The sequence below is a fragment of the Nicotiana sylvestris genome, chromosome 11 (assembly GCF_000393655.2).
Source record: "Nicotiana sylvestris chromosome 11, ASM39365v2, whole genome shotgun sequence".
Lineage (NCBI taxonomy): Eukaryota > Viridiplantae > Streptophyta > Magnoliopsida > Solanales > Solanaceae > Nicotiana > Nicotiana sylvestris.
Genome location: NC_091067.1, coordinates 6,688,390 through 6,714,653, shown reverse-complemented (window position 1 = coordinate 6,714,653; position 26,264 = coordinate 6,688,390). Strand labels below are relative to the sequence as shown.

The 26,264-nt window shown below is 38.9% G+C and overlaps 1 long non-coding RNA gene and 1 pseudogene across 1 annotated transcript; one reads left to right on the top strand and one right to left on the bottom strand.

Annotated features, from left to right (window-relative positions):
- Window positions 1–1,154: 1,154 nt before the first annotated feature.
- LOC104246730 (uncharacterized) lies at window positions 1,155–1,998 on the bottom strand. The gene is made up of 2 exons (XR_716043.2): window positions 1,838–1,998; window positions 1,155–1,387 (listed from the first exon to the last, which is right to left on the bottom strand). It is a non-coding gene; the product is annotated as an uncharacterized lncRNA (long non-coding RNA).
- A 15,863-nt stretch (window positions 1,999–17,861) lies between these two features.
- On the top strand, window positions 17,862–18,397 carry LOC104246731 (calmodulin-7-like; annotated as a pseudogene).
- The last annotated feature ends 7,867 nt before the right edge of the window (window positions 18,398–26,264 follow it).

The window sequence follows — 26,264 nt, the reverse complement described above, 5'->3', positions numbered from 1 at the left end:
GTGTATAATCAATGTATAATCTAATTATACTGACTAGAAAGAGTAAATATTAAATCCGGCCGGCTATTTGTGAATCAATCCATTCTTAATATTAACAAAAGTCATCACTTTTAAGAAATATCTCAAAAGTCAATTGTAAACAATTTTTAACAATTAATAGAGATACTCATACATTAAGATGCATTCGGGGCCTAGTTTGGCATAGTTTGACTTGCCACAAAATTTAAGGAAGAAACGTGTCATTCTTTTTCTGACTAACTAAAAAAGAAAAATATCCAAAGTTTTCATTTTTGATCGAATTCCGTCTAGTAAGCCTCGAGATCTTACAGATGCTGTTGAGAATCGTCATTAACCAATCATGTATCGGGCAGAAAGACATGATGGCATGAAACTCGATTACTAAAAAGGAAAGAATATTACATAAATTGGGACGGAGAGAGTAGTGAAAAACAAAATGAAACTAAGGGAGGAGGATTTAATTTTACTTTTAATGCACTATCTACTTCCCTTTTTGCTGCACGAAGACTTGAGGGAGGATTTAGTGGGGCGGAAGCACCGAACCCCCTTCGTCGAAAAATTACATTATATATATAAAGCAAAATTTGTTTTGTGCCCTTATATATTATATTTTGAATCCCTTTGTCATAGCCTAAAAGCATAACTTACTGGTCGATGGGTTGGACCAGCAACCTCACAAAGATTTTGAATCCTTTTAGCGAAAATTTTGCCTCCGCCACTGCTCGAGATTCATTTAGTTCCTCTTTATTGTTTGACAAGTGTAGCTTCTGTGTCATCTCTTTATAGTTCTTGCACTTTGGAATAATCTAATTTATCCTTGTATTATGTTCTTGTGATATATTTGAATATAGTCTAAGAAGACAAATTCCTCAATTGGCAAAGGTTGAGGTAATTGTGTCATAAGTCACAGTTTCGAGTTGTGTGCCAACGTGAATTAACTCTGGTAGTTAACTGAAGGAAGGTAGAGGGGTGGCCCTATCATCTCTGAGTTTCAAATGCTCTGGTCGGCTCCAGACGGATTTCTCCGTCATAAAAAAATGTTTTCTCATACAAATGTTTATGAATTAGAGAATTATTTGATTGAAAGTTCACAAAAAAAAAAACTATAACCTCAATAAAAAAAATGAGAATATATCTAAAAAGGGCAAGAGAGAGAAACCAATCTTTTCCAACTATCATAACTACAGCAAATCTTAGAGAGTGAAGGCAACAAAAAGAAACAAGAAGAAAGAAGACACTAAAATTGGCTTTTCAAATATATAATTGGCTCCATTCTTTTTAGGTCCTTTGCGAAGAAGGTCTGCTCCACCATATACTCCTCTTCTCTGATGAACAACTTTATGCACATCCTTTCTTTCATTATTTGCAACTGCAAACAATTCATTTAGTTAATTATAAGTAATTTACACTAGTATTAAATATGGGAAAGCCAAGAAAAATTCAAGAATTAACCAAATGATGAAACATGAAGCTACTCTTTTAGAGAAGATCTTGAATCAAAATGATGTTTATTTATAAGGACATAGTTTGTTTCGATTTAATATTGATTATGGTTACTTAATAGGCAGTTATTATTAAATAATCATGTTCCAAAAAATTATTTTGAAGACATACATTAGTATTAGTTGAAAATATTTTCATGTATGATAATAAAAAATACCAGACCGATGCACAAAGCATCCCACATTCACGTAGGGTACGACCGTACGGGGAAGGACAACACCTCAAAGGGTGTAATGTAGACAACCTACCATAATGCAAGCATTAGTGGTTACTAATCAAAATTCTAAAAAACAAATTAAAAAGAAGAAGAACTTACTCTTTTCTTTGTTTTCATTAGGGAAGATAAGTTCATGATTTGTGGATTTTGGGGTGAATTTGCAAGTGGAGTATGGCAAAATTTGCAAGAATATAATGAGGCAAAGCCATGAAACTAATACAAGAACCTTCATGGCTATTTTTGTAAAATTAGTTCTACCTAAGAGTTAGTAAAGGATTTTAAGGGCTATTTATAAAGATTTGTATTTAAGTGTCCAAAGAATCTTTAAAAGTTTGGCAAAAGAATTTTTCTAAGTGCAGCCAATGTGCTAGCTAGGAAAACACTAATGGAACAATGAAAATCAATTAGATTTTGAATTAAATTTAGGCGCAGCTTTTGAAAATGCAAAAAAAAAAAAAAGTGATATAAAAAATGAATCAAAATACTATTTAAAAAGTAGCTAAACAGAAATGTTATTCCTCATTCCTACACGTGTATGGTGGAACTAAAAGCATAATAGGGCAATTTTTGAGAATCTAATTCTCATTTACAAATCAAATTGTCCTAGTCATTAAAATTGTTAATCAAGAAATTTAAAAGATATTTACTAGTTATTTAATGGAATTATCAAATACCCCATCCTTTTCAGTTTATGTGACATTTGAAATTTATAGTCTTAAATATACTATAATATTTATGTGACTATAAAATCATGTCACTAAGAATAAATAAGATGATTAAAGTTAAATTATTTTAAATATAAAAATACGTTATTCCATTATATACGAACTAAAAAAATAATATCACATAAATTAGTCGATCCTTAAATTAAAAAAAGTAGGTAGTCAATTATTTGTTTATGTTTTAACAGTTTTATTCTTAACAAATTAATAAAATTGGTGATTTCTAAATCGAGGACATAATTAAAAGAGTATAGATTTATTTTGAAGAGATAAGGTCATGAAAAGAAAAGAATTGATTCCCAACAGTCTTATAGGAGAAAGGAGATTTAGATTGATAATGGAATCCTTTTGTGCACCATATTTAAATCTAATGTCATATTCCAAAGTACATGACTTTGCTTTATACCTTTCGTTTGCTCATAATTCAAGGGATTTGGGCGATAATTTATTTTCATTTAATGTGGTTTACTTTAATGGGATTGGATCCCCTCCGGTACTATTTTGCCCATTGATTTTTAATAGTGTTTGATATGTGTCATATGGACAACAGATAACCAATAGTTTGGCCCTAAAACGCCAAATTATAAGCAACAATCATGGCGAATCAATGACTATTGTTCATTAGGTCGTTTTTGATAGGCCCACAAAATTTTAGGCGATTCACAGCCGGTCGCCCGGATGCATGCAGAAGGCGTGGACTATAGCATACGAAAATCTGGGAATCGGGCGAAATTCAAATTTTATGGCCCTAAAATGCCAAGAAACGAAAACTAGTCATTGCGAAGTGATGACTATTGTTACTTAGGTAAATTTTGAAGGGCTGGCAAAATTTTAATCAACTTGGGTCTGGTCGTCCGGATGCATGAAAATGGTGTAGGCTATAGCATACGAAAATCTCGGAATCAGACGAAATTTTAATTTTATGGTGCTAAAACGCCAAAAAACGAGGAACGATCATGGCAAAGCGATGACTATTATTCCTTAGGTCATTTTGGATGGGCCAGTAAAATTTTAGGCAATTCAGGTCTGGTCATCCGGATGCATGTAGATGGTGGTGGCTATAGCACATGGAAATCTCGGAATCAGGCGGAATTCCAATTTTATGGCCCTAAAGCGCAAAAAAATGAGAGACGATTATGGCGAAGCGATGAAGATTTCTCCTTAGGTCGTTTTTAATGAGTCAAAAAACTTTTAGAAGACCGGAGTCTGGCCATTCGGATGCACGCAGATGACTTGTGCTATAGTACACGAAAATTGAAAATCGGGCGAAATTTCAGTTTTATGATCCTAAAATGTCAAAAAATGAGGAACGACCATGGCTAAGTGATGACTATTATTTCTTAGGTTGTTTTGTATGGGCCGACAATATTTTAGGCGATCCGGGTCTGGTCGTCCGAACTCATGCAGATGGTGAGGTCTATAGCACACGAAAATTTGGGAATCGGGCGGAATTCCAGTTTTACGGCCGACAACACCAAAAAAAAGGAGAAACGTTTATGGAGAGGTGATAACTATTATTCCTTAGGTCATTTTTTATGGGCTAGCAAAATTTTAGGTGATCCAGGTCCGATCACTCGGACTCATGTGGATGGCATGGGCTGTGTACACGAAAATCAGGGAATCAAGAGAAATTCTAGTTTTATGGCCCTAAAAAGCCAAAAAATGAGGAATGGTCATGGAAAAGGGATTACTATGGTTCCTTAAGTCATTTTTGCTAAGCCAACTAAATTTTAGGTGATCCGGTTTCGATCGCCAGACCCATACATATGGCATGGGTTATAGCGCACGAAAATACGAGAATCGGGTGGAATTCTAGTTGTATGGCCTAAAAACAAGAAAGCATGAGTAACAAACAAGGCAAGCCGATGAATATTGTTCCTTAGGTCATTTTTTATGGGCCGATAAAATTATAGACGGTCCGTGTCCGGTCGCCCGGACCTATGCAAATAGCGTGGGCAGCTCATTAAAATGTGAAAATCGGTCGGTATTCTAGTTTTATGGCCCTAAATGCCAAAAAATGAGAAACGATCATGGCGAAGGGATGACTATTGTTCCTTAGGTCATTTTTAATGAGTTAGTAAAATATTAGGCAATCCAAGTCCGATCGTCCGGACTCATGTGAATGGCATGGGCTATATCACACGAAAATATGGGAATCAAGCGAAATTCTAATTTTATGCTTCTAAAAGGCCAAAATATTAGAAATAGTCATGGCAAGGAGATGACTATTGTTCCTTAGGACATTTTTCATGGGCCGACAAAATGTTTCGCAATTCAGATCTGATCGCCTGGGCCAATACAATTGGCCTAGGCTATAGCACACGAAAATCTTATAATCGGGCAAAATTTCAGTTATATAGCCCTAAAACACACAAAAAATATGAGAAACAGTTAAGGCGAGGCGATGACTATTTTTTAGTAGGTTGTGTTTGATTGGCTAACAAAAGTTTAGGCAATTCGGGTCCAGTCGCCCAAACCATGTCAGATGATGTGGGCTATATCATACCAAAATATAGAAATCAAGCGAAATTCATGTTTTATGGCCATAAAACACCAAAAAACGAGGAACAGTCATGGGAAGGCGATGACTATATTTCCTTAGGTCATTTTCGTGGGTCGAAAATTTTTTCCGTGATCAGGGTCCCATCGCCGGATCCAGACAGATGGCGTGAGCTATAGCACACAAAAATCTAAGAATCAAGTGCTCTAAAACACCAAAAAATGAGTAACGGTCATTGAGAAACGATGACTATTGTTCCTTAGGTCATTTTTATGGGCCAGCAAAATTTTAGCTGATCTAGGTCAAGTCATCCGGAACTATATAGATGGCGTGGGTTGTGGACACGAAAATCTAAAAATCGGATGAAATTCCGATTTTATGTCCCTAAAATGCTAAAAACGAGGAACGATCATGGCAAGGCGCTAACTATTATTCTTTGAGTCATTTTTGAATGGCCAGCAAAATTTTAGGCAATCCCAATCTGGTCTCCCGGGCTCATTGTCGCTTTTCCTTTTTCTTGCGAAATTGGGTTTCGATACGTGACAACTCTTTTAAGGAAGGTGTAAAAAGAGAGAGTCGTCACCTAATGGATTTGAGGTGCGTTAGGACACCTATTTGCAAATAACTCTGGTTTAACCAGTTTGCATCATCAAAGATCGGGTAAGGGCTCAAATTACCTCGAATAAAAGGTGTTAGGCACTCTTCAAGGTCCACAACTGTGGGTCCCAACCGAACTCAAATTATATAAATTAGTCATACAAACGAAAACAAAGAAATCAAGAAGTTTGGGAAGTTTTATTAAACACAAATAATTGATTTAAAGAAAAGACGGAGGGGGGTTCCTAAGTTTTTTAGCCTAAAGGATCACCCCGTGCAACATAAATAATACTTCGTAACTCCTTCAAGATAGGGTGTTACTCGTATTATTCAGCGGACACAGACTATCATCTCCTGCTACCCGATTACTATCTTTAATTTGTTACCTAAAGCGTACTAGTTGATTCTAAACCATGCCTTATGTGTGCACTACCCGTCTCATGCCTATGGTCCAGAAGGCATTTGGACCTCTATTTTGGTGGTTCTAGACTTAACTTAGGTTGCTCAAAAGGAGAAAACTAGGCGACATACAAAATAAGTTGGACTTCATGTAAAAGCAATTAAGGGCTAAAGTTAGCCTCCACACTTAGACAACAAATGCACGCAAACAAATTGGGCATTAAGCGTTGGACAATTTCAAAATTGAGCCAACTTAAAGCCGCTAAGCCCTATAGACATGATTTCTATGTGACCTCATGCAGGCAGGATCATATGCAAGGTGCAATCTTATAGACGTGATTTCTAAACAACTACACACTTTAGGGAATCTGATATTGCATGCTGATTACAGATTATAAGTAATTCAGCCTATAGACATGATTTTTAGATGATTTACACAGCAGTTGGCAGTGACGGCTATTGGAAATACTTAGAATTACTCAGTTTGATCCAATAGGCATGCTTTCTAATAGTAACAGAGCTAAGCAATGAGAAAGTGTTGGCATTATAACATTAGCACTTAAAAAGCGAGTGGGATTACCCTATAGGCAGGATTTCTACAATTAGCGATTGAACTGGTTTTAGCTCCTATAGACATGTCTCGTAAGTGAATAATTATAACAACAACACATTAACCAATTAAAACCATATATGCATGATTCCTAAAATGCAGATTTGTAGAACATAAACTAACATAACCCTATGGTCATAGTATCTAATGAATATGTTGTAATGCAAATTGAAACATTGGTCATTTTATTTCCTATAGGCATGATATATAACAAACATGTAGAAACAGAATATGTTAAATGAATTAAGCACTCAAGTCCTATAGGCAAGTTATCTACACACATAGTAGCAGAACATGTTCGAGCAAATTATACACCTATAGGCTGGATTTCAACCCACTCATGTAAAAATTAGAATAAACTCATTTTTTCAATTTTACTAACACCCAATTGTTATTACAAAATCATTATAGACCCAATGAGCGAAATAAATTACAAAATAGCTATAGTGGGCCTAAAACGGGCCCAAAGTATACCCAACCTGGCCAGGCCTTCGATATCATATCCAACAGGCTTCAACATAATCCAGAAACAATCTTCATAGCCAAAACCCAGTAGCAAAAGTTAATCAATAGCCACTTTCAAAAACCAACTAGTTTATCTAGTAGGTGAAAATGGGTGCAAAATTGAGCAATTAGGAAAAGTGGCAAAGAGCCTTGGACCCTAGTACGTCAGAGTTCCCAAAGGCTTCAAGAACCCAGGGTAGTGCTCACACTAGGGAGGTTGATAGAGGAGACTTAGGGAGGAAGGCTTTGGCTTTCAGCCAGCCCCAGAATTAAACTCATGACAAGAAACAACCAACGAAAATAATAATAAAGTAATAGGTTTGGAAAAGCATTTGCAAACTTATAAGACAATCGCATAATGAACATGAACTAGCATATTAGGCAGAGTACCTATATGACAACAGATAAAGAGTCTAGGATTGCAAAGTTAATAGGCAAGGGCATTTGGCTAATAAAACCAAGTGATGACACTAATTTAGAACTTAAAGGATCGGATTATACCAAACTCAAGATTAAACAGTATAATACAAACAGGACCAGGTATCATAGAGGGCATTAGTCAAAGAAGATTAGTTTCAAAAAGATCACAAGTTATTAGAGATATAGATTGGTCATGGCAAGGACACATAGAGTGGCAACAATAGTAATAAGAGTATACAACATTTAGAGCAAAGGTCTTAAACAAGGTGGGGCAGGTCAATAACATCAATTAACCACTAGAAATTCATAATTAGGCAAAGGAACATGGATTAAACCATGTAATCAAAATAACACTAACTAAGCATGCTTTATTCTGTCTAAATTAACTAAGTTAGGTGCAAAGACATCATTAAGCTAGCAATTATAGGCAGAATTAAACAGGAAAAGAGTCAGGAGAACATATTAGATCATGCAATTCAGAGAACATGCTAATTAGAACGTAATAAACATTGCGAAGGTTAGAAACTAACCAGTGATTGTTCAATAAACAAGAAAAGAACAGCAGTAAGGATCCAGAGTCTCGAATGTGTTAAGTTCCAAGAGTTTCAAGAACCCAGGGCAGTGCTCACTCCCAAGAGAGGTCGAGAAAAGTAGAAATCTGATGGCCTTGGCTTTCAGCCGGCCAAGAGCCAAATAGAACAGAGTAGTAAGCAAATACAAAATAGAAACCTTAACTTTTGGTGAAAAATAGTGATTGAAGTTCTGTCCAGAAAGGGTAAGGGGAATGAATTTTTATAGTAGCAAAATTAAACATACAAACAAGAAAAAACAACCAATCAATCTTAAAAAAAGGAAAGAATAGAATGTGAAATTGATTCAGAATTAATTTAGGAGAATTCAAGCAAACCCTAGTTTTTAGGAAAAACAAATATTACCAGAATATACAAGAAAATAGTAATACAGTATGAATATAGACATAATAGCACTTAAAATTGAAGAATCGAACCAATTTTAGTTCGATCTAAAGAGATCTGAAAACCCTAGTTTTAGGGTAAGTAAGGATCAACAGAAAATATACAGAGATTCGTACCCATAATAGAACAAAGTATGAATATAGATAGAATAGCAGAAAGATCAAGGATTTGAACTGATTTTGGTTCGATCTTGAGGAGATCTGCTTTCCATGTTTAGGTAAGTAGTATAGAAGAGTAACCAGTACCAGGGAGAGGCCGTATATGGCAAAGAATAACCATGGAATCCCATATTAGGTGGGATTATGGGAGATTTTAGGGGGGCGACGGCTAGGGTTCTTAGTAAGGGGAAGGGAGGTGAGGATATGAGGGCGGCGCACAGTGAGAATGAGGTTAAGGTTAGGGGGTTTGTAGTTAAAGGGGGTGGTTTGATGTGGGCCGTTGATCTCAGAGATCAGCGACCACGATTCGAAGGGAGCTGGGTCTGGTTTGTTTGGACGGGTTGCGATCGGGTTATGAGGTTGGGTTAATTTGGTTTGGGCTAGTGTATTAGGTTTTGGGCCATTGCTTGGTCCGAAAATAGGTACAATTCAGGATAATTTTTAAATACCCAATAGTTAACAAAAAACAATTTATAAAAGTAATTAATAAATAACAAAGATATTATTTGTGCACTAAAATGATTAAAAATGACTACTCAACATTATAAAAATATAAAAAGTTATTGTTTGCATAAATAATGTAATTATACATGAATATGGGCTATTATTGCAAAAATATGCAATTAGCCCTAAAAATGCAAATATAATTACTCCCTCCATTTCAATTTATGTGAACCTATTTGACTGGGCACGGAGTTTAAGAAAAGATAGAAAACTTTTGAACTTGTGGTGTAAAATGAAGCACATATATTTTGTGTGGCTATAAATCATTGCATAAAAGTAAATTATTTCCAAATAGGTAAAGAGGTCATTCTTTTTGGCACAGACTAAAAAGGAAATAGGTTCACATAAATTGAAATGGAGGGAGTATAAAATAAGTAGTAAAATATTTAAAAACATTTATTGTGACGTCTCGGCCAGTCGTCTCATGAGTTACCTCTCTATTTCCCCCATTTTTGCTTCTTATTACTTTTTTTATTGGTTCTATGCATGATCCGGTTGGTTGGCTCGAGTTCAGAAATGTTTTGGTAAGGTTCGAGACACTTAGTCTCTTTGTAGGAAGCTTAAGTTGGAAAATATGAACTGGATGTTGACTTATGTGTTAGAGGGCTCAGATGGGAGTTTCGATGGTTCGGATAGCTTCGAGAGGTGATTTGGGACTTAGGAGCGTGATCGGAATGTGTTTTGGAGGTCCGGAGTAGATTTAGGCTTGAATTGGCGAAATTTGAATTTTAGCGTTTTCCAGTTGATAGGTGAGATTTTGATATAGGGGTCAGAATGAAATTCTGGGAGTTGTAGTAGTTATGTTGTGTCTTTTGGGGTGTTTGTTAGAAATTTAGGTCATTCGGATGTGGTTAGGTAGACTTTTCGATTAAAAGCGTAATTCAGAAGATTTTGGAACCTTAGGCTAGAATTCGATGTGTTTTTGGTAATTCGATGTTGTTTGAGGTGTTTTGAGGAGTGTTACAAGTTTGAGTAGTGGTAAATGATGTGTTTGTGCTTTTGGTTAAGGTCCCAGAGGCCTCGGGGTGATTTCGGATGCTTGGCGGAAAGTTTGGAAGTTGGTTTGGCAGTTGAAGTGTTGGAACTGCTGTCATAGCCACATCTGCGGTTGGGAGGCCGTAGGTGCGACCCTCGCAGATGCGGAAAAGAGACGCAGAAGCGGAAGGGGGATAATGAGAGCTGGATCCGCAGAAGCGGCTAGGTAGGCGCACCTGCGGTAGCGTAGGTGCGGGAATTTCTTCACAGATGCGGCGCCTGGAATTTTAAGTGGCGACCGCAGAAGCGGTGCCCGGACCGCAAAAGCGGTTTTGCAGGAGTGAGATATGGTCCGCATGTGCAAAAATCCTGGGCCAAAAGGTATAAAATATTTCCTTCGCGAACTTTTGGGTTATTCCACCATTTCTAAGTCGGTTTTGGAGCTTTTTGGAAGATTTTGAAGAGGGATTCAAGGGATAACATCTGGAGGTAAGATTGTTGAACTTAAAACTTGTTTCTATGGTATTATTTCACGGATTAGAGCTGTAATTATGGAAATTAAGGGTTGGAATTTGGGGGAAACTAGGGCTTGGTATTGGAGACCTAGACTTGAGGATTTGAGGGGCCATTTGTGGTCGGATTTTGGGACTTTTGATATGCATGAACTCATGGGGAGATAAGGAATCTATTGATGCAAATTTTATCGAATTCTGAGATGTGGGCCCGGGGTCGGGTTTTGGTTAATTTCAGGATTTATGTTGTAAAATGATTAATTTTGCATGGGCTTCGTTCCCTTAGCATATTTTGACGTCGTGATTCTGATTTTGGATAGATTCGACGCGAGTTGAGGCCGATTCGAGGGGCAAAGGCATCGCGGGCTAGAGTTTGGGCCAGATTGAGGTGAGTAATGATTTTAAATTTCGTCCTGAGGGTATGAAACCCCGGATTACACATCGTTGTGCTATATTGAGGTGACACACATGCTAGATGACGAGCGTGGGATCGTGCACCGTTGGGGATCGTGACTTAGTCCGTCCTGAATGACTGTTTTACCACGTATTTGATTGAAAACCGTTTGCTATTATCATGTTTTGGGCGGAATGCAATATGTGGGCCTCGTGCCAATTATATGGATCCTTAGGGGATTTTTACTAATATTTCCTTATTGTTTTGACTTTATACTTGTACTCAGTCATGCTATATTCTACTGTTTTCATAACTCAACTATGTTTACTCTGTTTTAATACATTAAATGATATTTTAAATGATAATTTGGGTTGAGGATCATGTTTTACTGTTGTCCGAGTGGCTTATGAGATTTTGACTGAGTAAGGCCGAGGGCCTGTGTTGTGAGGATACACTGATTTATGATTATGAGGCCGAGAGCCTGAGTTGTACGCCACGAGGTGGCTTGATGTGAGGCCGATAACGTATTGATTATGCCATGATATGGCTTGATATTGCGCTTGGTCCATAAAAGGCCCCTCCCGGAGTCTGCACACCCCTAGTGGGCGCGGGTACCCATTGTGATATGAGATATAGCCCGAGGGGCTGGTGTTGTTCCATGTATTGCCCGAGGGGATGATTTGGTTGGTATTATGCCCGAGGGGCGGTTCTTTATGTGTTTATCTTTTCTGGCTGCCTGTCATTTACTTGCTTAAGTGTTAAAAGGGTATGTTAAAGAAGCTTAAACTGGACTAAGGCGACTTTATATGTTTTCACTGTGTCATTGCTTTTACTAGCTTTAAATTGCTTCTTTATAGCATGTTGATGTGCCTTTACGTGATCTCTTATCACCCAGTCTTCATTTATTATTATTACTCACTAAACTGGAGTACTCACTTTACTCCCTGCACCTCGTGTGCAGATTCAGGCGCTTTAGTCCTGCTTGCGAGGGTTGAGAGCTTCCAGCAGTTTCAGAGATTTACTAGGTAGCTGCTCGGCGTTCGCAGCCCAGTACTTCTCCCTCTATCTTATTTTCTCCTGTTTTAGTTCTATAATAGACTATGTAAACTCTTTTTGTTTCAAATAGGTTAGTAGATGCTCATGACTGGTGACACCCCGATGCCGGGCTATGTCTATTCCGCAATTGTACTGTTTCACCTTATTTTGGGATTATTATTATGTTAAAGACTTAATTTGTATTATTTTTAATTTCTTAAAATGAATTGGGAGTGTGTCGGCTGGCCTTGTCTTCACGAGAGACACCATCACGATCAGGTCTGGGTTTAGGGTCGTGACAAGTTGGTATCAATAGGTTTCCCGAGTCATGAGCAGGTTTAGTAGAGTCTCGCGAATCGGTACAGAGACGTCTGTATTTATCCTCGAGATGCTACAAAACCTTTAGGAAAAACTTCATATTCTTGAAATTCTTGTCGTGCGAATCTGTTGATCCGAGTACTAAATTTCTGTTATTCTATTATCTCACAGATGGTGAGGACACGCGCTACCGGTCAGGATAGACAACCACCAGTACCACCAGCTATGGTCACTAGATTCCGAGGACGCGGTCGGGGTCGCAGTAGGGGCAGGGGTGTGGCCCGCACAATAGCTAGGGCAGCACCTGCAGATCTACTAGACACCCCAGTTCAGGATCAGATCCAAGTTGTGGAAGCTCCAGCAGCACCAGCTCAGGCATCAGCTGTGCCCATTGTGATTCCGGGTCTTTAGGAGGCCTTGGCTCAGATTCTATCAGTATGCACTGGCCTAGATCAGGCGGTCTCAGTTACTACAGCCGCAGCTACTTCTCAGGCAGGGGGAGGCAATTAGACTCACGTCGCTCACACACCTGAGTAGGTCGTGCAGGGACTTCAGACATCGGGGGCACATCCAGCCTAGCAGGTTGCAGCTACTCAGGACTATGTAGCTCCTGCCATGCCAGAGGATGAGCAGCGCAGGTTGGAGAGGTTTGGTAGACTTCAGCCTCCGACTTTCAGTGGTGTAGAGGGCGAGGATACCCAGGGTTTCTTGGATAAGTGTCAGAGGATGCTTCATACAACGGGTATTCTAGAGACCAGCGAGGTCGCTTTCACTACTTTTCAGTTTTCTAGAGCTGCCTTTACTTGGTGGGAGTCTTCTGAGAGGCGTAGGCATATTGGTGCAGCACTTCTTACCTGGCAGCAGTTATGTGTTCTCTTTTTGGAGAAGTATGTATCGCAGTCTCGCTGAGAGGAGCTGCGCAGGCAGTTTGAGTGGTTGCGTCAGGGAGAGATGACTGTGATGCAGTATGAGATGAGGTTCTCCGAGTTAGCTCGTCATGCAATTTGGTTGGTTTCGATAGATAGAGAGAGGATTAGGAGGTTTGTTGATGACCTCACTTATCAGCTTCGTATTCTCATGACCAAAGAGAGGGTGACTGGTGCTACTTTTGAGGAGGTTATAGACATTGCTCGTGAGATTGAGTCAGTTCATCGCCAGGAGCGAGAGGGAGGCCAAGAGGCCTCGAGGATTTGGTAGTTATGGTGGTGCTCCTTCGAGAGGTCAGTTTCAGCATGGTAGAGGTCGTCCATTCAGGCATGCTCAGTCAGCTCACCCAGGTTATCGTGGGGCGTCGTCGTGTCATGGTTCACACAGTTCTCATCAGGGCCAGTCATCACTTAGTGCGCTTCCAGCTTAGAGTTCGTCCTGTGCTCCATCACTACAGGGCTCTTCTATGCCAGGTGCATCTGCTAGTCATTTCGGTGCTAGGGGTTCCCTTCAGTCTCCGTCTCTAACACCCGGGAATTGCTATGAGTGTGGAAAGATGGTTCATATATAGAGGCAGTGTCCTCGTCGTCTTACGGGTTTGTCTCAGTAGAGAAGTCAACCATCGGCTTCAGCGCCGGTTACTTCACCACCACCCACCCAGCTAGGGGCGGAGGTCAGTCAGCTAGGGGTCACCTTAGAGGGGGAGGTCGATCAAATGGCGGTCAGACCCGTTTCTATGCACTTTCAGCTAGACCCGATGTTATTGCTTCCGATGTTGTTATTACAGGTATTGTCTCAGTTTGCCACAGAGATGCTTCTGTATTATTTGATCCCGGTTCCACCTTTTATTATGTGTCATCATACTTTGATCGTTATTTGGATACGCCTCGTGAGTCTCTTGTTTCACCTGTTCATGTATCTACTCCGATGGGCGATACTATTGTTGTAGACAGTGTGTACCGGTCGTGTGTGGTGACTATTGGGGGTCTGGAGACTTGAGTGGATCCGTTGTTATTATGTATGGTAGACTTCGATGTTATTTTGGGCATGGATTGGCTATCTCTGTGTCGTGCTATTCTGGACTGTCATGCTAAGGCAATGACATTGGCTATACCAGGTGTGCCACGGATTGAGTGGCGAGGTTTGACTGATTATGTTCCTAGTAGGGTAATTTCATTCATGAAGACCCATCGTATGGTTGGGAAGAGTTGTCTTTCGTATCTAGCCTTTGTGAAGGATGTCGATGCAGAGACTCCCAGTATTGATTCTATTCCAGTTGTGAGGGATTTTCCCGATATGATTCCTGCAGACCTATCGGGCATGTCGTCAGACAGGGATATTGATTTTGGTATTGACCTGGTGCCGGGCACTCAGCCCATTTCTATTCCACCATATCGTATGGCACCAGCGGAGTTGAAGGAGTTAAAGGAGCAGCTTCAGGAACTCCTTGATAAGGGGTTCACTCGGCCTAGTGTGTCTCCTTGGGGTGCGCCGGTTCTATTTGTGAAGAAGAAGGATGGCACAATGAGGATGTGCATTGATTATAGGCAGTTGAACAAAGTAACAATTAAGAACAAGTATCCTTTGCCTCACATTGATGATTTATTCGACCAGTTTCAGGGAGCGAGAGTGTTCTCCAAGATTGATCTTCGTTCAGGTCATCACCAGTTGAAGATCAGGGACTCGGATAATCTTAAGACGGCTTTCAGGACCCGATATGGTAATTATGATTTCTTGGTAATGTATTTTGGGCTGACCAATGCCCCAGCAGTGTTCATGCATTTTAAGTAGCGCAGGTGCGGGAATTTCTTCGCAGATGCGGCGCCTAGAATTTTAAGTAGCGACCATAGAAGCGATGCTCGGACCGCAGAAACGATTTCGCAGGAACGAGATATGGTCTGCATGTGCGAAAAGCCTGGACCAGAAGGTATAAAATATTTCCTACGCGAATTTTTGGGTTATTCCACCATTTCTAAGTCGGTTTTGGAGCTTTTTGGAAGATTTTGAAGAGGGATTCAAGGGATAACGTCTGGAGGTAAGATTGTTGAACCTAAAATGCGTTTCTATGGTATTATTTCATAGATTAGAGCTATAATTATGGAAAATAATTTGGAAATTGGGGGAAACTAGGGCTTGGTAGTGGAGACCTAGACTTGAGGATTTGAGGGGCCATTTGTGGTCGGATTTTGGGACTTTTGATATGCATGAACTCGCGGGGAGATAAGGAATCTATTAATGCAAATTTTATCAAATTCCGAGACGTGGGCCCAGGGTCGGGTTTTGGTTAATTTCGGAATTTATGTTGTAAAATGATTACTTTTGCATGGGCTTCGTTCCCTTAGCATATTTTGACGTTGTGATTCTAATTTTGGATAGATTCGACGCGAGTTAAGGCCGATTCAAGGGGAAAAGGCATCGCGGGCTAGAGTTTGGACCAGATTGAGGTGAGTAATGATTTTAAATGTTGTCCTGAGGGTATGAAACCCCGGATTACACATCGTTGTGCTATATTGAGGTGACACACACGCTAGATGATGAGCGTGGGGTCGTGCACTGTTGGGGAACGTGACTTACTCCGCCTCGAATGACTGTTTTACTATGTATTTGATTGAAAAGCATTTGCTATCATCATGTTTTGGGCGGAATGCAATATGTGGGCCTCGTGCCAACTATTTGGACCCTTAGGGGATTTTTACTGATATTTCCTTACTGTTTTGACTTTATACTTGTACTCAGTCATGCTATATTCTACTGTTTTCATAACTCAACCATGTTTACTCTGTTTTAATACATTAAATGATATTTTAAATGATAAATTGGGCTAAGCATCATGTTTTACTGTTGTCCGAGTGGCTTATGAGATTCTGACTGAGTAAGGCCGAGGGCCTGTGTTGTGAGAATACACTGATTTATGATTATGAGGCCGAGAGCCTGAGTTGTATGCCACGAAGTGGCTTGATATGAGGCTGATAGCCTATTGATTATGCCACGAAATGGCTTGATATTGTGCTTGGGCCGTAAGAGGCCCCTCCCGGAGTCTGCACACCCCTAGTGGGCGCGGGTACCCATTGTGATATGAGATATAACCCGAGGGGCTGGTGTTATTCCATGTGTTGCCCGAGGGGCTGATTCGGTTGGTATTATGCCCGAGGGGCGGTTCTTTATGTGTTTATCTTTTCTAGCTGCATGTCATTTACTTGCTTAACTGTTAAAAAGGTATGTTAAAGAAGCTTAAATTTAACTAAGGTGACTTTATATGTTTTCACTGTGTCATTGCTTTTACTAGCTTTAAATTGCTTCTTTATAGCATGTTGATGTGCCTTTACGTGATTTCTTATCGCCCAGTCTTCATTTACTACAATTACTCACTGAGCTGGAGTACTCACTTTACTCCCTGCACCTCGTGTGCAGATTTAGGCGCTTCAGTCCTGCTTGCGAGGGTGTAAGCACGTGATTTTTGCCCTATATGAGAATTACTCCCAAAAATTCAAAATAAAATAATTTTCCTTTTGTGTGCAATTTTTGAGGATTTTTGGATAATTATTTGTATTTGTCCATGCATGTTTATTTGTAAATTAATAAAAAATACAAAAATATGCCGCATTTGCATTTAGGATATAATTCTACAATTAGAAGTAATTAAGTTTGTTTTACAAGGATGAAAATTACAAAAATATGCATCGTTTGCATTTTTAGCATTCAATGTCAAATTGTGCAATTTTGTTTTAATTGATGTTTAATTATGTATGATAATTATTGTTAGGAATTAATTAGTATTTTTGATAAGTTAATTTAGTTTATAACTTAATTTATAATTTTAGTTTTATTAATTAGAAAGTAAAAGAAAAGAGAGCAAAATATATAAAGAAAATCGGAATTGGGCCTCTTCTTCAATTTTGAACCTAGGCCCAAAACACCTCTACCCAACCCAAAACCCTTGACCCAAGCCCAACCGCCCCCCCTATCTGACCACATGAGCCCCCCCTCACTCTTTCTCTCATTTTTTGTTTTGTTACCTAAAAAAACCCTAAACACACCCCATCTAACCACACGACCCCCCTCTCTTCATCTTCTTCGTCCAAACAAACCAGTCCAAAAACCAGTCGACCCCCCCCCTCTGTCCGCCATTGACGAGCTGTGTCGACCCACAAGCTTCACCTGTTGCTCCTTCATCTTCTTCATCAACGTCCTCCACCTCAAGCTCCCATGGCTGCCTTTTTTCTGCTTCGCCTTCGTCTTCGTCGGTGCAGCCAGCTCCTCCACGTCCAACAGCCCACGACCATGTCCCTCTCGAAACCAACCGACTCCCATGGCTTCTCTTATGCATCTACTTCACCTCACCTCCGGCGACCACCCTCCAAACGACCCCTCCAGCGCTGCTGCGTCAACCAGTCACGCTGCCTCATCGTCCACCAGCAGCGGCTCCATCTCATCTTCGAGGTCGTCCACCATGCAGCAGCGTTAACCATTGTCTGGCCATGAACACCACCCAAACCACCATTGTTGCTGCCCTCCCGTCGAGCTCCAGTAGCCACTGCTGCTGTTTCACCTCAACACACACACACGCACTTATTCATTTTTCTTCTCAATCATCTTTGTCCCATTTTTCTCTCATTTTCCACCTTGCAAACTTCCCTTTGAAATCCTAAAAGAAGAAGAAATGGCAGATCAGCACATAGATGATTAGATCTCTGAATTCAAAGAAGCTTTCAGCCTTTTCGATAAAGATGGAGATGGTTGCATCACCACTAAGGAGCTTGGGACAGTGATGCGGTCGTTGGGACAAAATCTAACTGAGGTTGAGCTTCAAGACATGATCAATGAAGTAGATGCTGATGGAAATGGAACCATTGATTTCCCGGAGTTCCTTAACCTGATGGCTCGCAAGATGAAAGACACTGATTCTAAGGAGGAGCTCAAGGAAGCTTTCAGAGTGTTCGACAAGGATCGGAACGGATTTATTTCTGCAGCTGAGCTGCGCCATGTCATGACAAACCTAGGCGAGAAGCTTACTGATGAAGAAGTTGATGAGATGATTCGTGAAGCTGATGTGGATGGTGATGGCCAGATCAACTATGAGGAGTTCGTCAAAGTCATGATGGCCAGGTGAGAACTGATCAACTCGACTTAATTCTTAGAAGTAAAAAATTACAAAAGAAGAAGAAGCTGGAAACGGGGCAGATTTGTTTCCGTTCAATTTGTTACTGTTATTGAATCTGAGAGTATGTTTGTTGTTAAAAATATTGTTCAGTCAAAAATATTGAGTTTCTAGCTTAAATTTGTTGACGAAATTTGATTAGAAATTGGTTATAGCTGTTGTATTTTGGTTAGATTGATTAGGTGAATTGGTTACAGCTGATGGGGGTAGAATGGTAAATTGCAGTATTTTCAAGGGCATTTTCGAGATTTTAAAGGAGTCTTAAAAATAATTAATGAGTGCTCTGTCCACTAAGAATTAAATAATATTAAAATAATACGTAGTGGGGGACAAGACATAATGGTGGGGAATTAATACATTGTTTAATATAGTGGGGGATAAAATATGCGGTAGTGGGGCAATAAGTGATTTAAATAAGGGAAAGATATGTGTTAGTGGGAATTAATACATTGTTTAATATAGTGGGGGACAAAACATTAGGTAGTGGGAAGTTAAAGGGGGATGGGTAGAAGATAGTGGGATTTTAGTTTAAAATGCTTTAAGATTGTAAATAAATGGGGGGAGGTTTTCTGAATTGGAAAGGGGAATTCGAGAGAGAAGAAGAAAAATAAGAAAAAATTGGCTGAATATTGAGGAAAAATTTGGAAGGAAATTCGAAAGAGAGAGTAGTATACACCCGATATACACGCTGCATACACTGGATATACAGAGGGGTCAGAATTTAAGGGTTAAACATTAACTGGTCTTTCAATCTAAAAAAGATTCACTTTGTTTCTGTCCGTTGATTGTTGTTGGTGTTTCTAGATTTTCATCTGATTTGTTCTTGAGTTTGGCTGGTTATTTGCTACTACTTCACTGGTTATTGCTGGATTTTGTTTGATTTTAAAATTTGTCATTGGTTTCTCGTTGCTGTTTGTTACTGGTTGCGGGCTGTTGCTATGTTACATTACTACTTTGCTGACCTTCTTTTTTTTGTATTGGCAATACCAGGTACACAACTGTAACTTTGGCATATTGTAAGCTGAAATGTGAAAGCATGAATACATATGAAGAATGGAACTTTGAAGTTTTAATTTAGCTTTTTCTTTGTTTCTTTTACTAATTGTGTTTAGGCTATCTCATGTATTATTATTCTGTAAATTTCTGTCGCTTTGCATAACTAGGCATCTTGTAGTGATGTATTAAATAATACTTTGCTTTAACTTGATTATTAGGCAGTATATATTTAAGCATGCTCATTACTATCAAACTGTTTAATAATTGGAATAAGAGGAAAATAACATAAGTTGGTCTTTAGTGAATCGGCTTGGTAAAACTGATTAAGTTCACTAGCTATGAAGGTTTTAATATTGTCAACATTAGGTTAATCATGAACATGTAGCTAAATTTAGTTAAAGCATGAATTTATATTAATTTCGCGAATTAGGCATTATGGCATGATTTGAGTTCAAACAAGACGAGTTAATGTTTAATTTAATAAACTTTCGAATATGCATTAGTAATTAAGATTGATTCTAGTTTCAAATAGTTGTAAATAATTAATTCCAACGGTTCAAGTCATCTAACAATGCGAGTTTAATTTAGTTATAGGATAATTAGATTCTTTTGAATATATTATTTGTCGATTCCGTATTTTATTTATAATTTCAATTTTAGTAATATTCCTTTCCGTTAACATTTGTCTTAATCTAGCATTTAATATGTTACGCTTTTTTAAAAAAGTATGTAATTAATTAGGATTTTTTCTCTTTTATTTTAGAGACGAATTTAATAGAAATGTAGTCACTTTAGGATATCCTTAAAATAAATGAGGCGTGCTTCGCCAAAATAAATACAAAATTGTGGGGCCCTCAATAATTATTTGTTTTAAAATACTTAGATTCCGGGACGGGCCGTTTAGCAAATTCCATGGCCCTACCCAAAATAATAACAACGCGTTAGTCAGTAGGCGCATATTTAATAATGTTATTTTCCTAAACTCGGGTGCACATTTATGTGACCCAAATCCAAATCTCAATGGAGTCGAAGTGTGTCGACGACCACAGGTACATTGACTGTGACGTGGTTCGAGATATATTTTCACGATGTTGCAATTCTCGATAAAAATAATAATAATGATAAAAGCGGTTAAAAGTTAAAATTCGCACATATGTTCAACATGTATGATATCAGATAATCAAGCCGAATATGATAGTTGAGCGACCGTGCTAGAACCACGGAACTCGGGAATGCCTAACACCTTCTCCTGGGTTAACAGAATTCCTTATCCGGATTTCTGGCGCGCAGACTGTTAAACAAAGTCAATATTTTCCTCGATTCGGGATTAAAACCGGTGACTTGGGACACTATAAATCTTCCAAGTGGCGACTCTGATTCTTAAATAATAAATCTAGTTTCGATTGTCCTTTAATTGGAAAAAACTCCCTTCCGTGCCCCTTTGAGGCGGCGCGGGCGAAAAAGGAGGTGCGACAGCTCTGACGACTCTGCTGGGGATAAAACCCAAAACTTCTGGTTCAGGGTTCAAGAATTCGAGCTTAGAATAATTGTTATAATTGGCTTTATTTATTATCTGATTTTATTGCATGTTTGAGCCTAATGTGCTAAATGCCGTTTTTTACCGCTTTGATATTATCTGAACTGTATATAAACTGTGCCGAAACCCCTCTCTTCTTACCTCCGGGGATGTGCTTGCTGGTCGAGACTCCCTATTCTGTTAGTGTCAATACCCGAAATAAGAAAGAGGTCGGACAAGTTACTAAGCCGGATGGCCTTTTGGTTCCCGGTACGTAGCCCCCTCCTCGACTCGAGTTGTCCACTCGGGTACACAGTCTAGAACATATACCCAGGATAAACCTAGTATAACAAAACCTCATGTCGGATCCCTAGTAGGAACGCTTATTTGCATCATGTTGCATTTGACTTAGGGGTCTCAACACAGGGGTTGAGTCCGTCTAGGACAAGCAACCTGAAATGAAAAAAGACCATCCTGCTGCATCCTGTTTGTTTTGCACATTTATTTGCTGTAAACTTGCATGTTGACCGGCTTTTGAAAATACTTATTGGAAAAAAGAAAAAAGAAAAAAAATAGCAGTGTAGGGAGATAACTATTTATTTTTCGAAAAACAAAACCAATGTCCAAGTAGTGTCAAAACCCTGCCGAAATTTTTAATTTTTTTTAAAAAAAAACAAAAGAAAGGAGTCTTGTTTACAAGTTTAGTTTATGTTTCCCGAACTACGCGGGTCTGATTCTCACCGGATGTGAGATACGTAGGCAAACCTCTTCGGTTCCGGCCCACCATATTCAAAATATCCAAAAAATATTTTTCATTACTTGCTTCTTTAGAAAGTCTTTCTTTTAGACCTCAATTTTAAAATATATATATATATATATATATATATATATATATATATACAAAAATATTTCCTTTTAATCGCTCTCAAAATCCAAAAATATTTGTTTGAAAAATTCAAAAAAAATTCAAGATTCAAAAATATTTTTCTTTTCTTTTGTAGTATTTCTTTCATAAATTCAGACTAATAGTCCAAAATATTTCCTTTTTCTTTAGAAGATTTTTCGAAATTTCCAAAAAAAAAAAGAAGGAAAAGAAGTTAAAATTCAAAAAAAAAAATTTCTTTAGTCGTCGTTTCTTTTCAAAAAATAATAATAAAAAAAACAAATTGAAATCCAAAAATATTTTCTCTCTTCTTTGTAAGTATTTTATTCGGAAAAAAAAGTTAGTTTATTTCCTTTATTCCTGATCGGCCCGAACTACGCCGGTTTGATTCTCACAGGATGTGAGATACGTAGGCAACCCTCATCGGGTCCAACCTCCCCTTTTGCTAAAATGGCCAAAAAATATGTCAAATTTTAATTTCATCATAAAGAAGTCGGGTGACGCTATTTTGTCAAAACATAGTCGAATGTTCCCGAAAGGGAGGCCGGAAGGCTGACTTTGCATAAACAGCCACCTTTGGGTCATTTTTTTAGATTTGGTCCAGTTGACCCACACAGCCTTAAAAATCTTCGTCCCCGAGACGCTGAAAGGCAGTGTCTGCAATATTGGGTCTTCTATTTTGAAAAAATAAAGTCATAAATAAGCCGGGTGATGCTGTTTTTTGTCAAAAATAGCCGAATGTTCCCGAAAGAGGCGCCGAAAGGCTGACTTTGCATAAACAGCCACCTTTGGGTCATTTTTTTTAGATTTTGGCCAATTGACCCACACAGCCTTAAAATCTTCGCCGCCAAGGTGCTAAAAGGCCGTCTTTGCAAAACCTGGCCTTTTTATTTTAATTTGAAAAAAAGGAGTCAGTGGTCAAGCAAATACCGCTTAAATTTTTAGTCAAAATAAGCCATCCCAGCTTCGGAGATGTATTAAACCGTTCTTGCCGAAATAGCTTTAGAGTATCTTTCAGTTGTCGAAAGGCTATTTTCGTAAAAGAACGGACCAGTTTGTAGTGTCATAAAATAATCCTCCACGGCCTCAAAATTCATGTGAAATTAGGAAGGGGCCACGTTTGTAAAAACAACCATTTGGTTAAAATTAGCAAATAGGGAAAGGAATCTGGCCATTTGTTTTTGAGTTTGTAATTCTTTTGATTAAGGTGTGGTATGTTTTGATTTTCAAGTCTGTAGTTCGTCTTTTCGTCAAAATCTGTTAGTATGGTCAGCTTTTAAACCGTTGTAATCATGTTTGTTTTATTATGAAAATTGAAAATTCAAAAAAAAAAATAATAAAATATTTTATTGTTGTTTATCTTTTTTGGTCCGAACTACGCAAGGTCTGATTCATGCGAGTCATGATACGTAGGCAATCTCCATAAGATTCGACCACATAAAAAAACAAATAAAGAAAAAAAAGAAAAAGAAAAATCGGAAAAAAAGGAAAAAGATGTTGTTAGTAATAAGGACCGACTGAGTCCATTCTAACATGTTTTGTTTTGCATTGTGAAGAAAGTTGAGGTGGTCGGTTTGTGGTAAGATGGAAACACAAGATCCAAGGAAAATGATAATTGACATCGAAGTTGTTACAAGTGCTCAAGAGACTCAGGGTCAGAGGGTTCAACAAGAGTCTGCTGTGCCGGAGAAAAATAGAATACTGAAACAGCAAATGACCGAAGTGTGTCAAGCATGGGCCAGTGGTCAAGGAAGGTTCCTCGTCATGAGTCACAATTTGCGACACAACAAGAGCAGTACCACTCTCCTGAGTACCACTCGTACTCGTTTGATCTTGCTGCAAAAACTGAGAAGCCTGCCCGAAAGATGGTACAGGAAGAAATGACCCAAAGAGTGAAAAGCTTAGAACAATGGTTGGAAAACATGCAAGGGTTGGCAGGCCAAAAGAGTGTTGCCTTCAAAGATCTATGTATGTTCCCCGATGTCCACTTGCCGCCTGGTTTCAAGACTCCAAAATTTGAAAAGTACGATGGACATGGAGATCCCATAGCCCACCTGAAAAGGTATTGCAATCAACTGAGAGGTGCGGGAAGAAATGAAGAATTGTTGATGGCTTATTTTGTGGAAAGCCTTACGGGAGTAGCCTCCGAATGGTTTATGGATCAAGACACGTCTCGCTGGTATGTCTGGGATGACATGGCACAGGCCTTTGTCAAACAGTTCCAATACAGCATCGACATTGCCCCAGACCGCATTTCCCTTTCAAACCTGAAGAAGAAACCAAGTGAAAGTTTCAGGGAATATGCCATTAAATGGAGAGAGCAAGCAGCTCGAGTTAAGCCACCCATGGATGACCACGATCTAATAACTGTCTTCCTTCAAGCGCAAGAGCCAGATTACTTTCAAAACATGATGTCCGCAGTCGGCAAATCCTTCTCGGAAGCAATCAAAATGGGAGAAATGATAGAGAATGGTCTTAAGACAGGCAAAATTATAAGTCAAGTAGTTTTTAAAGCCGCAACTCACATTGTCCGGGTTGAGTCTGATAATTTTAGCGACACAAATAAGAAGATTGAAGAAATCATGATGACATCAGGGTCAAGAAGAGGTCCCAGGAGAACATCTCGAAGGTATGAGCAGCCTCCTCAAGTTTTCCATGAATCCCCTGTGCATTATTATCCACCTCATAACCCACAACACTCTGTTGTTCCACCTCAGTATGTTGCCCAGCCACCAAAACACCCCAGAAGGCGAGCACGAGCATCACAAAATCTCCAAAAGCCTCCACATAACTTTCAGGTTCCCTATAACCCACATCTAAGCCAGAGGTATAAAGGGGAACTAAGGTTGAAAGATAATTTTACACCAATAGGAGAGTCCTATGAAAGCTTATTTGAGAGGTTAAAGCATCATGACATGATTGCATCTATTCCTCCAAATCATGTGGACCCACGTGCAAGAAGCTTTGACCCTTCTAAAGGTGTGAATACCATTCTAATGCCCAGGGGCACAATGTTGAAAGTTGTCGGGATTTGAAAAGAGAAATAGAAAGGATGATCCAGGAAAATCTTATTGTGATCCAAGATAGTGACACCCAGAATATCGAGCAGAATCCTTTACCTGCACATCATGATGAACACTTTGTGGGGAAGAGGCCTGATGACAGGGAGCACTCGAATCCTATTGGGAACTTGTTGACTGAGGTTGATGATATTGAAGTTGGTAATGGTCTTGGCAATATTGATGCGAAGCTCAGTGGCTAAAATGCCAATTTTGATAAGTGGGAGGACGCTCCGTTCCTTGGTTAGAAAGAGAGAAGCTTTTGGTGGCTTATTTTGTTGTCATTTTCGTTGTCCGAATTATTCTTAGGGTTGTAATCCGGATATTGTCTTGTGTGAAACTTTCTTATCTTTCCATTTTGTCATAGCGGTTTGTTTAGTTTTGTCCAGGTTGTTTCGGGATTTTATTCTGGTTTGTTTTTGTTTGTTTTGATTCAAACCATTTCACCGTTAGTCTAATGCAAAATCCGATCTTTTATTATTTCCAGTCATATTCTTTGTTTAGTTCTTTTATCCTTTTGTTTTGTCCTTGTTCAGCGCCGATTCTAGTGACATGACATGTGCACACAGTTTGGGCCTAATCTTAAAAGTTAATCATAAAACCATGGAGAGGTGATCGGAACATTTAAAGGAAATAAGGACGGTTTGAGATTATTCGGAGCTCGAGTCATGTGGAACTGGGGCAAGTAAAACATAAAGAAAACCGTTAAAGGCAAGTCGCCAAATTGACATGAGGGTCGTTCATGATAATGAGAGTGAGAGTGTTGCCCAACGGTGCTTTAAAGATGACAAATGAAAAAGCAAATGTGTGAATATAATTGTCAAGTCCAGCACCATCAGAAAAGGCTACAAATCTTTGTTTAATTGTGTTGTTTGCACTTGGCATGTTTTGAAGATTGGAATGACGAAGGCATTTTGTTCTGCTACCTAAACACTTTATCCTTCGTTACCCCTTTTGAGCCTTATTTATTTTCTTTCATACCCCTCGTTCGGAATCAGTAGCAAAGGTTAGAAACACAAACGTGGAAGAAAAAAAAGAAAAAGAAAAAAAAAAGAAAAGAAAGCAACAAAAACAACAACAAAAGAGAAAAAAAATGATAACAAAAACAAAAGAAAGTCAGAAGAAAACAAAGGAATTGGGAACTACGTTTGACCTGATTCCACAAAGAGGATACGTAGGCGCCTCACGGCTCGGTCATAGTGTGCATAGTGTGCATAGTGTAACATAGTATAACAAAAATAAAAATCCTCAAGCAAGAAACTGGGGCAGAAGTTGTGTTTGATGTAAAGAAATCTGGTTCCGAAGGTTGTAAATTTTGAACCAAAATTGATTCGTTTTTGAGCCGCTAATACCCTTTCTTTCTAG